General features: G+C 37.4%; 1 protein-coding gene across 10 annotated transcripts in view; it reads right to left on the reverse strand.

The window, feature by feature from the left end:
- Positions 1 to 12,155, reverse strand: part of ARHGAP32 (Rho GTPase activating protein 32) — a 307,318-nt gene that overhangs the window by 34,454 nt on the left and 260,709 nt on the right. Inside the window, exon 1 of one of the 10 annotated variants that reach the window (XM_063635650.1) lies at positions 1,248 to 1,649. The exons of the other annotated variants lie outside the window; for them this stretch is intronic. The gene's annotated coding sequence lies outside the window, so the exon portion shown is untranslated. Of the gene's footprint in view, positions 1 to 1,247; positions 1,650 to 12,155 lie in introns of those variants that run through there. 10 annotated transcript variants of the gene reach the window in all.

The following is a 12,155-nucleotide window of genomic DNA, read 5'->3' on the forward strand; positions in this document are numbered from 1 at the left end:
TACATTTTACTTAGCATAAAAAAACATATCTCAAGAGGCTGACAGCAAAATAACCTATTATGAATATACTTTATAATCTTCAGGAAAATGTCAGCAGAAGTTTAGCTAAGAGTTGTGTTATAAATAACATTATAATTTTGTACTTTCTTTTTGTTGCGGGAAGTCAGGGACCCCGAATGGAGGGATCAGCTGAAGCCACGGCAGAAGAACATAAACTGTGAAGATTTCATGGACATTTATTAGTTCCCCAAATTAATACTTTTATAAGTTCTTACACTTGTCTTTACTGCAATCTCTGAACATAAATTGTGAAGATTTCAGGGACATTTATCACTTCCCCAATCAATACTCTTGTGATTTCCTATGCCTGTCTTTAATCTCTTAATCCCATAATCTTCATAAGCTGAGGATGCATGTTACCTCAGGACCCTGTGATGACTGCGTTAACTGCACAAATTGTTTGCAAAACATGTGTGTATGAACAATATGAAATTTGGGCATCCAAAAAGAACAGGATAACTGCAATTTTCAGGGAACAAGGGAGATAACCATAAGGCCTGACTGCCTGTGGGGCTGGGCAGAACAGAGTCATATTTCTCTTCTTGCAAAAGCGAATAGGAGAAATATCGCTGAATTCTTTTTCTCAGCAAGGAATAACCCTGGGAAAGAGAATGCATTCCTGGGGGAGGTCTCTAAAATGGCCACTCTGGGAGTGTCTCTCTTATGCAGTTGTAGATAAGGGATGAAATACGCCCAGGTCTCCTGCAGTGCCCCCAGGCTTACTAGGATTAGGAAGTTCCTGCCTAGTAAATTTTAGTCAGACCAGTTCCCTGCTCTTGAACACTGTTTCCTGTTAAGATGTTTATCAATGACAATGCGTGCACAGCGGGACATGAAACTTTATCAGCAATTCTAATTTCGCCCTGGTCCTGTGATCTCGCTCTGCCTCGATTTGCCTTGTGATGTTTTATTGCCTTGTGAAGCATGTGATCTCTGTGACCCACACCCTATTCGTAAACTCCCTCCCCTTTGAAAATTGCTAATAAAAAACTTGCTGGTTTTGCAACTCAGGGAGCATCACGGAACCTGCCAACATGTGCTGTCTCCCCCGGACACCCAGCTTTAAAATTTCTCTTTTGTACTCTTTCTCTTTACTTCTCAGACCGGCCGACACGTCGGGAAAATAGAAAAGAACCTACATTAAAATATTGGGGGCTGGTTCCCCCTGTATCTTCTCACCACCTTACCTTATGAGACTGTAAGCAAATTTAAATGTTGTAACCCATGACGTTTGAATCAAGCTTGGTAAACCTTCCCAATACACACTTCAGGATGTTACAGGATTACAAGAGGAACCTGAATTTTACTGTAATATATTGCTTTGGAGAGCTTTATAATAAGTAAGACTTAAAATGGTGTAAAAGCAGTTTGCATTTCTAGTCAATTTTTAAATTATTTTACTTGGTTAGAAATTTTCATAGCACTTGTAATCTGTTGAATATAACTCAAAAAAGAAAACTCTCATTTTGCAAAGAGGACAATCCCATAATGACACAGAACACACTTGTCAACCTAATGGCTATATAAATACAAAACACATACCCACACAAGCATCAGATCGTCCATTAACATTCATCTATAATATACTAAGTACATCATCTTAAATCCTTTATAGATCAAGGAAAAAGGTGAATAAATTAATATTTGAAAAAATATTTCCACTGACTGATACATTAGAAAGACAACTGAAAAAAACTGAAAGTAAACAAATCCCTTAAAAATGACTTTTGCTGAGAAGTGCAGCTTATAGGGATAATTATGCTAAAAGTCAACATACAACAATATCATGAGCTCAAAGATTAGTTGTTAGAAGACTAAGCTGGATGGCCTCAATCCACCTACTAAGTTTGCAGATGATTACTGAGAGTCTTACTGAAGCCTACTATATATTTTTAAAATTTTTCATGGGTACACAGTAGGTATATATATTTATGGGTACATATTTTGATACAAGCATGCAATGTGTAATAATCACACCAGGGTAAATGGGGTATTCGTCCCCTCAAGCATTTATCCTTTGTGTTGCAAACAATCCAATTATTTTAGTTATTTTTTAATGTACATTTAAATTATTTTTGACTGTAGTCAACCTGTTGTGCTATCAAACGCTAGGTCTTACTCATTCTTTCTATTTTTTGTACCCATTAACCATCCCTATTCCCCCCCAACACTGGCTTATTACCCTTTCTGGCCTCTGGTAACCATCCTTCTACTCTGTCTCCATGATTTCAATTGTTTGGATTTTCAGATCCCACAAATAAGTGAGAATGTACAAAGTTTATTTTTCTGTGCTCAGCTTATTTCACTTAATATAATGACGTCCAGTTCCATCCATGTTGTTGCAAATGATTGAATCTCATTTTTTTTATGGCTGAATACTACCCCATTGTGTATATGTACCACATTTTCTTTATCCATTCATCTGCTGATGAACACTTAGGCTGCTTACAAATCTTGGCTGTTGTGAGCAGGGATACAACAAACATGGGAGTGCAGATATCTCTTCTATATATGAATTTCCTTTCTTTTGGGTATATACCCAGCAGTAGGATTGCTGTATTGTATAGTAGCTCTATTTTTAATTTTTTGAGGACCCTCAAACTGTTCTCTATAGTGGCTGTACTAATTTACATTCCCACCAACAGCGTAAAAGGGTTCCCTTTTCTCCACATTTGTTACTGCCTGTCTTTTGGATAAAAGCCATTTTAACTAGGGTGAGATAACATCTCATTGTAGTTTTAATTTGTATTTCTCTGATGATCAATGATGTTCAGCATCTTTTATATACCTACTTGCCATTTGTATGCCTTCTTTTAAGAAATGGCTATTTGGATCTTTTGCCCATTTGTTAATCAAATTATTATTTTCCTTTGAGTTGTCTGAGCTCCTTATATATTCCAGTTATTAATCCTTTGTCAGATGGGTAGTTTGCAAATATTTTCTCCCATTCTGTGGGTTGTCTTTTCACTTTACTGATTGTTTCTTTTGCTGTGCAGAAACTTTTAAACTTGATGTGATCCCATTGTCCATTTTTGCCTTGGTTGCCCATGCTTGTCTGGTGTTACTCAACAAATCTTTGCCCCCTCTAATTGTCCTGGAGATTTTTCCCAATTTTTTTTAGTAGTTTTATAGTTTGAGGTCTTAGATTTAAGTCTTCCATCCATTTGGACTTAATTTTTATATAAGGTGAGAAAGAGGGGTCTAGTTTCATTCTTCTGCACATGGATATCCAGTTTTCCCAGCATCACTTATTGAAGAGACTGTTATTTCCCCAGTGTATGCTCTTGGCACTTTTGATAAAAATGAGTTCACTGTAGGTGTGTGGATTTGTTTCTGGGTTCTCTATTCTGTTCCACTGGTCTGTGTGTCTGTTTTTATGTCATGCTCTTTTGGTTATTGTAACTGTAATATAATCAGAAGTCAGGTAATGTGATTCCTCCAGTTTTGTTCTTTTAGCTTAGGATTGCTATGGCTATTATTTAGTTCCATATAAATTTTAGTATATTTTTTTCTATTCCTGTGAAGTATGTCATTGGTATTTTGATAGGAATTGCACTAAATCTGCAGTTTGGTCTGGGTAACATGGACATTTTTAACAATATGGACTCTCCCAATCCATGAACGTGGAATACCTTTCCATTTATTTGTGTTCTCTTCCATTTCTTGCATCAGTGTTATATAATTTTCATCATAAAGATCTTGCATTTCTTTGGTTAATTCCTAGGTATTTTATTTTATTTGTAGCTACTACAAATGGGATTGCTTTCTTGATTTCTTTTTCAGATTGTTCACTGTTGGGATACAGAAATGATACTGATTTTTTCATGTTAATTTTGTATTTTGCCACTTTACTGAATTTGTTTTATCAGTTCAAATAGTTTTTTAGTGGAGTATTTAGGATCTCCAAATATAACATCATATTATCTGCAAACAAGGATAATTTGGCTGCTTCTTCTTCAATTTGAGTGCCCTTTATTTCTTTCTCTTTTCTGATTGCTCTGGCCAGAACTTCCAATACTATGTTAAAGAAGAGTGGTAAAAGTGGGCATCCTTGTCATGTTCCTGATCTTAAAAGACTTTCAGTTTTTCCCTATTCAGTAGGATGCTAGCTGTGGGTCTGTAGTATATGGCTTTTATTATGGTGACACATGTTCCTTCTATATCTATTTTTTGAGGGGTTTTATCATGAAGGGATGTTGAATTTTTATCAAATGCTTTTTGAGCATTAGCTGAAATGTTCATACGGTACTGTCCTTCATTCTGTTGATAAGATGTATCGCATGTACTGATTTGTGTATGTTGAACTATCCTTGCATCCCTGGGATAAATCCCACTTGGCCATGATGAATGACCTTGTTAATGTGTTGTTGAATTTGGTTTGCTAGTATTCTGAGAATTTTTTGCATCAATATTCATCAGTGATATTGGCCTGTAGTTTTCTTTTTCTGATGTGTCATTTGTTTTGGTATCAGTGTAATACCGGCTTTGTAGAATCAGTTTGGAAGTATTCTCTCCTCTATTTTCTGAATAGTTAGAGTAGAATTGGTACTTGTTCTTCTTTGATTAAATGTTTGGTAAAATTCAGCAGTTAAGCCATTGAGTCCTGGGCTTTTCTTTGCTGGGAGACTTTTTATTACAATTTTGATCTCATTATTTGTTACTGGTCTGTTCAGGTTTTGGATTTCTTCATGGTTTGATCTTGGTAGGCTGAACATGTCTAGGAGTTTATCCACTTATTCTAGATTTTCCAATTTACTGGCATATAGTTGCTCATAATAGCCACTAATGATCCCTTGAATTTCTTCAGTGTCATTTGCAATGTCTCCTTTTTTATGTCTGATTTTCTTTATTTGGGTCTTTTTTTTTCCTTAGTCTGGCTAAAGGTTTGTCAATTTTGTTTAACTTTTCAAAAAACCAACTTTTTCTTTTGTTGATCTTTGGTGTTTTCTTTTCAGTTTCACTTGTATCTGCCCTGATCTTTTATTATTGCTTTTTCTTCTACTAATTTGGGTTTGGTTTATTCTTGCTTTTCTAATTCTTTAAAATACATTGCTAGGGTGTTTTTCTTGTTTCTCATGTAGGTACTTATAGCTATAAATTTCCCTCTTAGTACAGCTTTTATTGTATCCCATAGATTTTGGTATGTTGTTTCTATAATCATTTGTTTCAAGAAATTTTTTTCAATTTCCTTCTTAATCTCTTCATTGACTCACCGTCTTTTAGGAGTATATTATTTAATTTCCATGTGTTTGTATAGTTTCCAAAATTCCTTGTTACTTATTTCTAATTTTAGTCTGTTGTGGCCAGAAATGCTTGATATCATTTCAATGTTTTTTTTTTTTTTGAATACTTTTAGATTTGTGTGACCTAACATATGGTGGATCCTTGAGAATAATCCACATGCTGAGGAGAAGAGTATGTATTCTGTAGCTGTTGGATGAAATGTCCTGTAAATATTTATTAGGTCTATTTAGTCTACAGTGCAGAGTTCCTGTGTTGATTTTCTGTCTGGAAGATCTGTACAATGCTGAAAGTGGGATGCTGAAGTCTCCAGCTATTATTATATTGGGATCTATCTCTCTCTTTAGCTCTAACAATATTTGCTTGATATTTCTGGGTGCTCCAGTGTTGGGTGCATATATAGTTACAGTTGTTATATCTTTTGGCTAAATTGACCCCTTTATTATCATTAGTGATGTTCTTTGTCTCTTCTTATAGTTTTTGTCTTGAAATCTATTTTGTCTCATGTAAGTATAGCTACTCCTGCTCTTTTTTGGTTTCCATTGACACGGAATATCTTTTTCCATCCCTTTCTTTTCAGTCTCTGTGTATCTTTATAGATGAAGTGTGTTTCCTATAGGCAACAGGCCATTGGGTCTTGTTTTTTCACCCATTCAGCCACTCTGTCTTTTATTGAAGAGTTTAGTCCATTTACATTCGATGTTATTATTGATAAGTTCAGACTTCCTCCAACCATTTTGTTATTTGTTTACTGGTAGTTTTGTGGTCTTCTTTTCCTTCTTTCCTTCCTTCCTGTCTTCCTTTTAGTAAAGGTGATTTTCTCTGGTGGTATGATATAATTTCTTACATTCTACATTTTGTGTATGCATTGTATATTTTTGGATTTGAGTTTATCATGAGGCTTGCAAATACTACCTTATGACTCATTTTTAAGCTGGTAACAACACTGTTTGCACAGATAAGCAAAAAGAAAACTAATAGACTGCATGCTTTAACTTCATCATTTAACTTTTTGTTGTTTCTATTTATATCTTATTATACTGTCTACATCTTGAAAAGCTGTTCTAGTTATTATTTTTTATTGGTTCATCATTTAGTCTTCTACTTAAGATTAGTTAACACACCACAGTTAGTGTTATAATATTCTATGTCTGTGTACTTACTATTACCAGTGAGTTTTGTATATTCATATAATTTCTTGTTGTTCATTAATGTCGTTTTCTTTCCGACTGAAGTATTCCCTTTAGCATTTCTTGTAGGACAGGTCTACAAGCTGAAATTCCTTAGCTTTTATTTGTCTGGGAAAGTCTTTACTTCTTCTTCATGTTTGAAGGATATTTTCACCAGATATACTACTCTAGGGCAAAGTTTTTTTTCCTTTAGCATTTTAAATATATCACACCACTCATTCTCTCTCAGTCTGTAAGGTTTCCACTGAAAAGTCTGCTGCCAGATATACTGGAGCTCTATTGTATGTTCTTTTTTCTTGCTGCTATTAGTATCCTTTCTTTATCCTTGACCTTTGGGAGTTTGATTATTAAAATGTCTTGAGGTAGTCTTTTCTGGGATAAATCTGTTTAGTGTTTTGTAAACTTCTTGTGTTTGGATAGCAATATCTTTCATTTTGGGAATTCTCTGTTACAATCTCTTTGAATAAACTTTCTATCCCTATCTCTTTACCTCCTCTTTAAGGCCAGTAACTTAGATATGCCCAATTGAGACTATTTTCTAGATCTTATAGGCATGCTTAATTCATTTTTCTGTTGTCTCCTTTATGTATTTTCAGCCTGTCTTCAAGCTCACTAATCTTTCTTCTGCTTGATCAATTCTGCTATTAATAGATTCTGATATATTTTTCAGTATTTCACTTGCATTTCTGAACTCCAGAACTTTTGCTAGAGTCTTCTTAATTATTTCAATCTCTTAAACTTATCTGATAGAATTCTGACTTCCTTTTCTGTGTTATCTTGAATTTGAGTTTCCTCAAAACAGCTATTTTGAATTCTCTATCTGAAAGGTCACACACTTCTAGGGTTGGTCCCTGGTGCCTTATTTACTTCATTTGGTGAGGTCATGTTTTCCTGGATGGTCTTGATGCTTGTGGATGTTTGTCAGTGTCTGAGCATTGAAGAGTCAGGTATTTATTGTAGTCTTCACAGTCTGAGCTTGTTTGTACCTGTCCTTCTTAGGAAAGTTTTCCAGGTATTCAAAAGAAGTTGGGTGTTGTGATCTGCATCACAATGCAAGCTGTATCTGCATTAGTGGACACCCCAATTCAATAATGCTATAGTTCTTGCAGATTTGTAGAGGTACTCCCTTGGTGGTCTTCGATAAGATCCAGAAGCATTCTCTGGATTACCAGGCAAAGACTTTTGTTTTCTTCTCTTACTTTCTCCCAAATAAACAAAGTCTCTCTCTGTCTCTGTGATAAGCTACCTGGAGCTGAGGTGAAACAAGCACCCCTGTGGTCACCACCACTGGGACTGCACTGGGTCAAACCCAAACTGGGTTTTGCCCAAAGCCCACTGTAACTGCTACCTGGCTACTGCCTGTGTTTCTTCAAGGACCTAGGACTGTATAATCAGCAGGTGGTAAAACCAGCCAAGCTGTGTCGTTCCTTTCAAGGCAGTGAGTTCCCCCAGGCCCTAGGCGGGTCCAGAGATGTTGTCCAGGAGCCAGGGACTGCAGTCAAAGACTTCAGAAATCTACCTGTTGTTCTACTATATTGCAGCTAAGCTGGCACTCAAACCATGAGACACAGTCTTTCCTACTCTTCCCTCCCTTTTCCACAGGCAGAGGATCCCCACCCCATGGCCACCACTACCACAGGCCCACAGGGAGTACTGCCAGGTTACCACTGATGTTCACTTAAGGCCCAAAGGCTCTTGTCAGCTTGTGGCGAATGCTGCCAGGCCTGGAACTCATCCTTCATGGCAGTGGGCTCCCCTCTGGCCCAGGGCAGGTCTAGAAATGCTGACCAAGAGCCAAGGCCTAGAATCAGAGTCCCCAGAGTCTGCATGGTGCCCTATCCCACTATGGCCAAGCTGGTACCTAAGGTGCAAGACAAAGTCCCCTTTACTTTTCCCAAGCAGAAGGAGTCTTTCACCATAGCCACCACAGATAGGAATGAGCTGGGTTTCACTTGAAGCCAGCATATCTCAGAGTCTCACCCATGGCCCATGGCATACTACGCAGGTATCACTGCTGGTTATTCAGGGTCCAAGGGCTTTTTAGTCTGCAGGTGATGGGGCCTGCTAAGACTGAGTCCTTCCCTTGAAGGCAGTGGGTTCCCTTCTGGCCCCAGGTGTATCTAGAAATGTGGTCCAGGAGCTAGGCTAGAATGGGGGCCTCACAACTCTCACCAGTGCCCTTTCCTACCATGGCTGAGCTGGTATCCAAGATGCAAGACAAAGTCCTCTTTAATTTTCCTTCTACTCTTCCCAAGCAGAAAGAAGGGATCTGTTTTGGAGTCACAAATTGTCCTGCCTAGGGTAAGGGGAGAGGTGGCACAAGCACTCCCTTAGCCACCCTGGCTGGTGTCTCAGTAGGTCATGTGCCCCTCAAGTCCATTGGCTCTGGGCCCAGTTCAGCACCAAGACTTGCCTAGGAGTTGCAGTCCTTGCAGCCTAGACTGCTTTTCAAATTTATTCAAGGCCCCAGAGCACTTTAGCTTGCAGTGGTGAGGCTTGTTGCAGCTAAGTTCTGACGGCTGGGATAGGAGATTTCCCCTCTGTGTAGGGCCGTCTAAATGCTCCCTCCATGGGTGGGCATCACCTAAGCTCAACCTGGTTTTGCTTTCCACTGTGACAGGGCAGCACTGAGTTCAAGGCAAAGTCCCAAAATCCCTAAGTTCTCCCTCAAGAGAGAGCACAGATTTTCTCTCTGTGCCACAGGGCCACTACCAGAGGACTGGGAAGGGAGTGGCAGAGGTGACTTAAGACTGTTCTTCCTCTCTAGTGTTTCTTTCAGCAATAGGAAGGTAAAATCAGGTACAATGAGTGCTCACCTGATTTTTGGTTTCTTTGAGGGTGTTTTTTTATGTGTATAGTTGGGAAATGTGGTGCTCCTGAAGGGGAAACAATCAGTGGAGCCTTTTATTTGGCCATCTTGCTTTGCCCCTCCCCTACTATACAGTCGTGAATGAATCCAAACCTTAACATTCCTGAACAGATGAGGACTCCTGAGGTAACCTTGTGTGCCTAGAGTAACTTATGGCCTAGATAGAACACTAGATGGTCTATTCTACACAAGATTAGACATCTGCCATCCATTTCTTTTCATTTTATGGAAAACATTATTTACAGACATTAGTGTCTTTTTTATAGACTACACAAGGTGACCAACCACCCTGGTTAGTCCATGACTGACAAGTTTCCTGAGACATGGAACTTTCCAGGCTAAAACCAGTAAAAGTCTTGGACAAAGTACAACAAAGCAGTTATCCTAGACTGTAACACAGATTAAATGAAAAAAAAAATTATTATTTTCTACACCACCTGTTAAAACTTACTTGCAATCTCAATATAATGCTGATGCTATCTTGACATGTATGCTCTGAAACTCTGTTGTATCTGAGATTCCTCACAGTAAAATTAAATTACATGCTCACTTTTCTACTAATGAGACATTTATAGTATAGTTGGTTAACTTCAGAAGTTTGTCACATATAATATTACTATATTAAAAGTTACAGGCTGGTGTAATTATTCTCCTCTAGTTGCTAGCAGATTGTGTATTATGAATCTTTGTTATAAAGTGGCCATCAAACCATTTATGTTCATTTTTAAACATCTTCCATATGAACTTTAAAATAATGTTGACAAGATCCCCAGAAAACTAATAAGTTTGGTTTGCAACAATTTAACATTATATAATAATTTGGAAGAATTTTAATTTCTATAATATTCAATATTTCTATATGGAAAGAGTATGTCATAATTTTTCTAAATCTGTTATTATCTCTCAAAAGATTTTTCTAATTTTCCTCATAAAGGACACATTCCACATATTTCTTATTAGGAATATTGCTAGGTAACTTAGTTTTTTTTCTGCTTTAGTAGAATAATACCTTGCTTCAATTATGCCACTAACTGGTAATTACCAGTATGCTGGAAAACAATTTTTTTCTTCAACTTTTATTTTATGTTCCGGAGTATATGTGCAGGATGTGCAAGTTTGTTACATAAACATGTGCCATGATGGTTTGCTGCACAGATCATCCAGTCACCTAGGTATTAAGCCCAGCATCCACTAACTATTCTTCCTGATGCTCTCCCTCCTCCTAACACCTCGACAAGCTCCACTGTGTGTTGTTCCCCCAATGCATCCATGTGTTCTCATTGTTCAGCTCCCACTTGTAAGTGAGAACATGCAGTGTTTGGTTTTCTGTTCCTGCCTTTGTTTGCTAAGGATCATGACTTCTAGCCCCAAACATGTCCCTGCAAAGGACATAACCTTGTTCCTTTTATGGCTGCATAGTATTCCATGATGTATATGTACCCCCTTTTATTTAATCTAGTCTATCACTGATGAGCATTTGGGTTGATTCCATGTCTTTGCTATTGTGAACAGTGCTGCAATGAACGTACGGGTGCGTTCATATTTAAAATAGAATGATTTATATTCGTTTGGGTATACACCCAGTAATGGGATTGCTGGGTCAAATGGTATTTCTGCTTCCAAATCTTTGAGGAACTGCCACACTGTTTTCTGCAATGGTTGAACTAATTTACATTCCCACCAACAGTGTAAAAGTGTTCCCTTTTCTCTGCAACCTTGCCAGCATCTGTTGTTTCTTGACTTTTTAATAATCGCCATTCTGACTGGCATGAGATAGTATCTCGTGGTTTTGATTTCTGTTTCTCTAATGATCAGTGATGTTTGTTGGCGGGATGAATGTCTTCTTTTGAGAAGTGTCTGTTCATGTCCTTTGCCCACTTTTTAATGGGGTTGTTTTTTTCTTGTAAACTTAAGTTCCCTGTAGACTCTGGATATTAGACCTTTGTCATATGGATAGACTGCAAACATTTTCTTCCATTATGTAAGCTGTCTCTTCAGTGTGATGATAGTGTCTTTTGCTGTGCTGAATCTCTTTAGTTTAATTAAATCCCATTGGTCAATTTTTGCTTTTGTTGCAATTGCTTTTGGTGTTTTCGTCATGAAATTTTTGCCCGTACCTATGTCCTGAATGGTATTGCCCTGATTTTCTTCTAGGGTTTGTACAGTTTTGGGTTTCACCTTTAAGTTTTTAATCAATCTCAAATTGATTTTTGTATAAGGTGTAAGGAAGGGGTCCAGTTTCAGTTTTCTGCATATGGCTAGCCAGTTCTTCCAGCACCATTTATTAAATAGGGAATCCTTTCCCTGTTGCTTGTTTTTGTCAGGTTTGTTGAAGATCAGATGGTTGTAGGTGTGCAATCTTATTCCTGAGTTCTCTATTCTGGGAAAACAATTTCTTAATGCATAGCTCACATCTGATCACTTACTAAACTCTCAATAATTTTAGAAGGATATGAGTTGATTCTTTTGAATTTCATGGATATGTAACTGTGTCAAAGTAAATATGGCCATTCTAGCTTTTGTCTGATAGTAAAAGCTACTGGTTTCTGTTTCAGATTTTGTCCAGAACTTCCAAAATACATGTTAACAGTAGCCTTTGACGCTGAATTTGATGAAAATAATTGTCAAATTTGGTAACTGCATATGATGTATATAAGAAAGCATTCTTTAAGTACCATATTTCTAAGAATGTTTCAAAGGAATGGAAAGTGAATATTAACTATTAATCATTTAGCAACAATGTGTAAGTGCCTGCCATAAGTCTCTAAGTCATGAGATTACGATGGGGAACAGCA

Source organism: Symphalangus syndactylus, chromosome 3 (assembly GCF_028878055.3).
Source record: "Symphalangus syndactylus isolate Jambi chromosome 3, NHGRI_mSymSyn1-v2.1_pri, whole genome shotgun sequence".
In the NCBI taxonomy this organism is placed as follows: Eukaryota; Metazoa; Chordata; class Mammalia; order Primates; family Hylobatidae; genus Symphalangus; species Symphalangus syndactylus.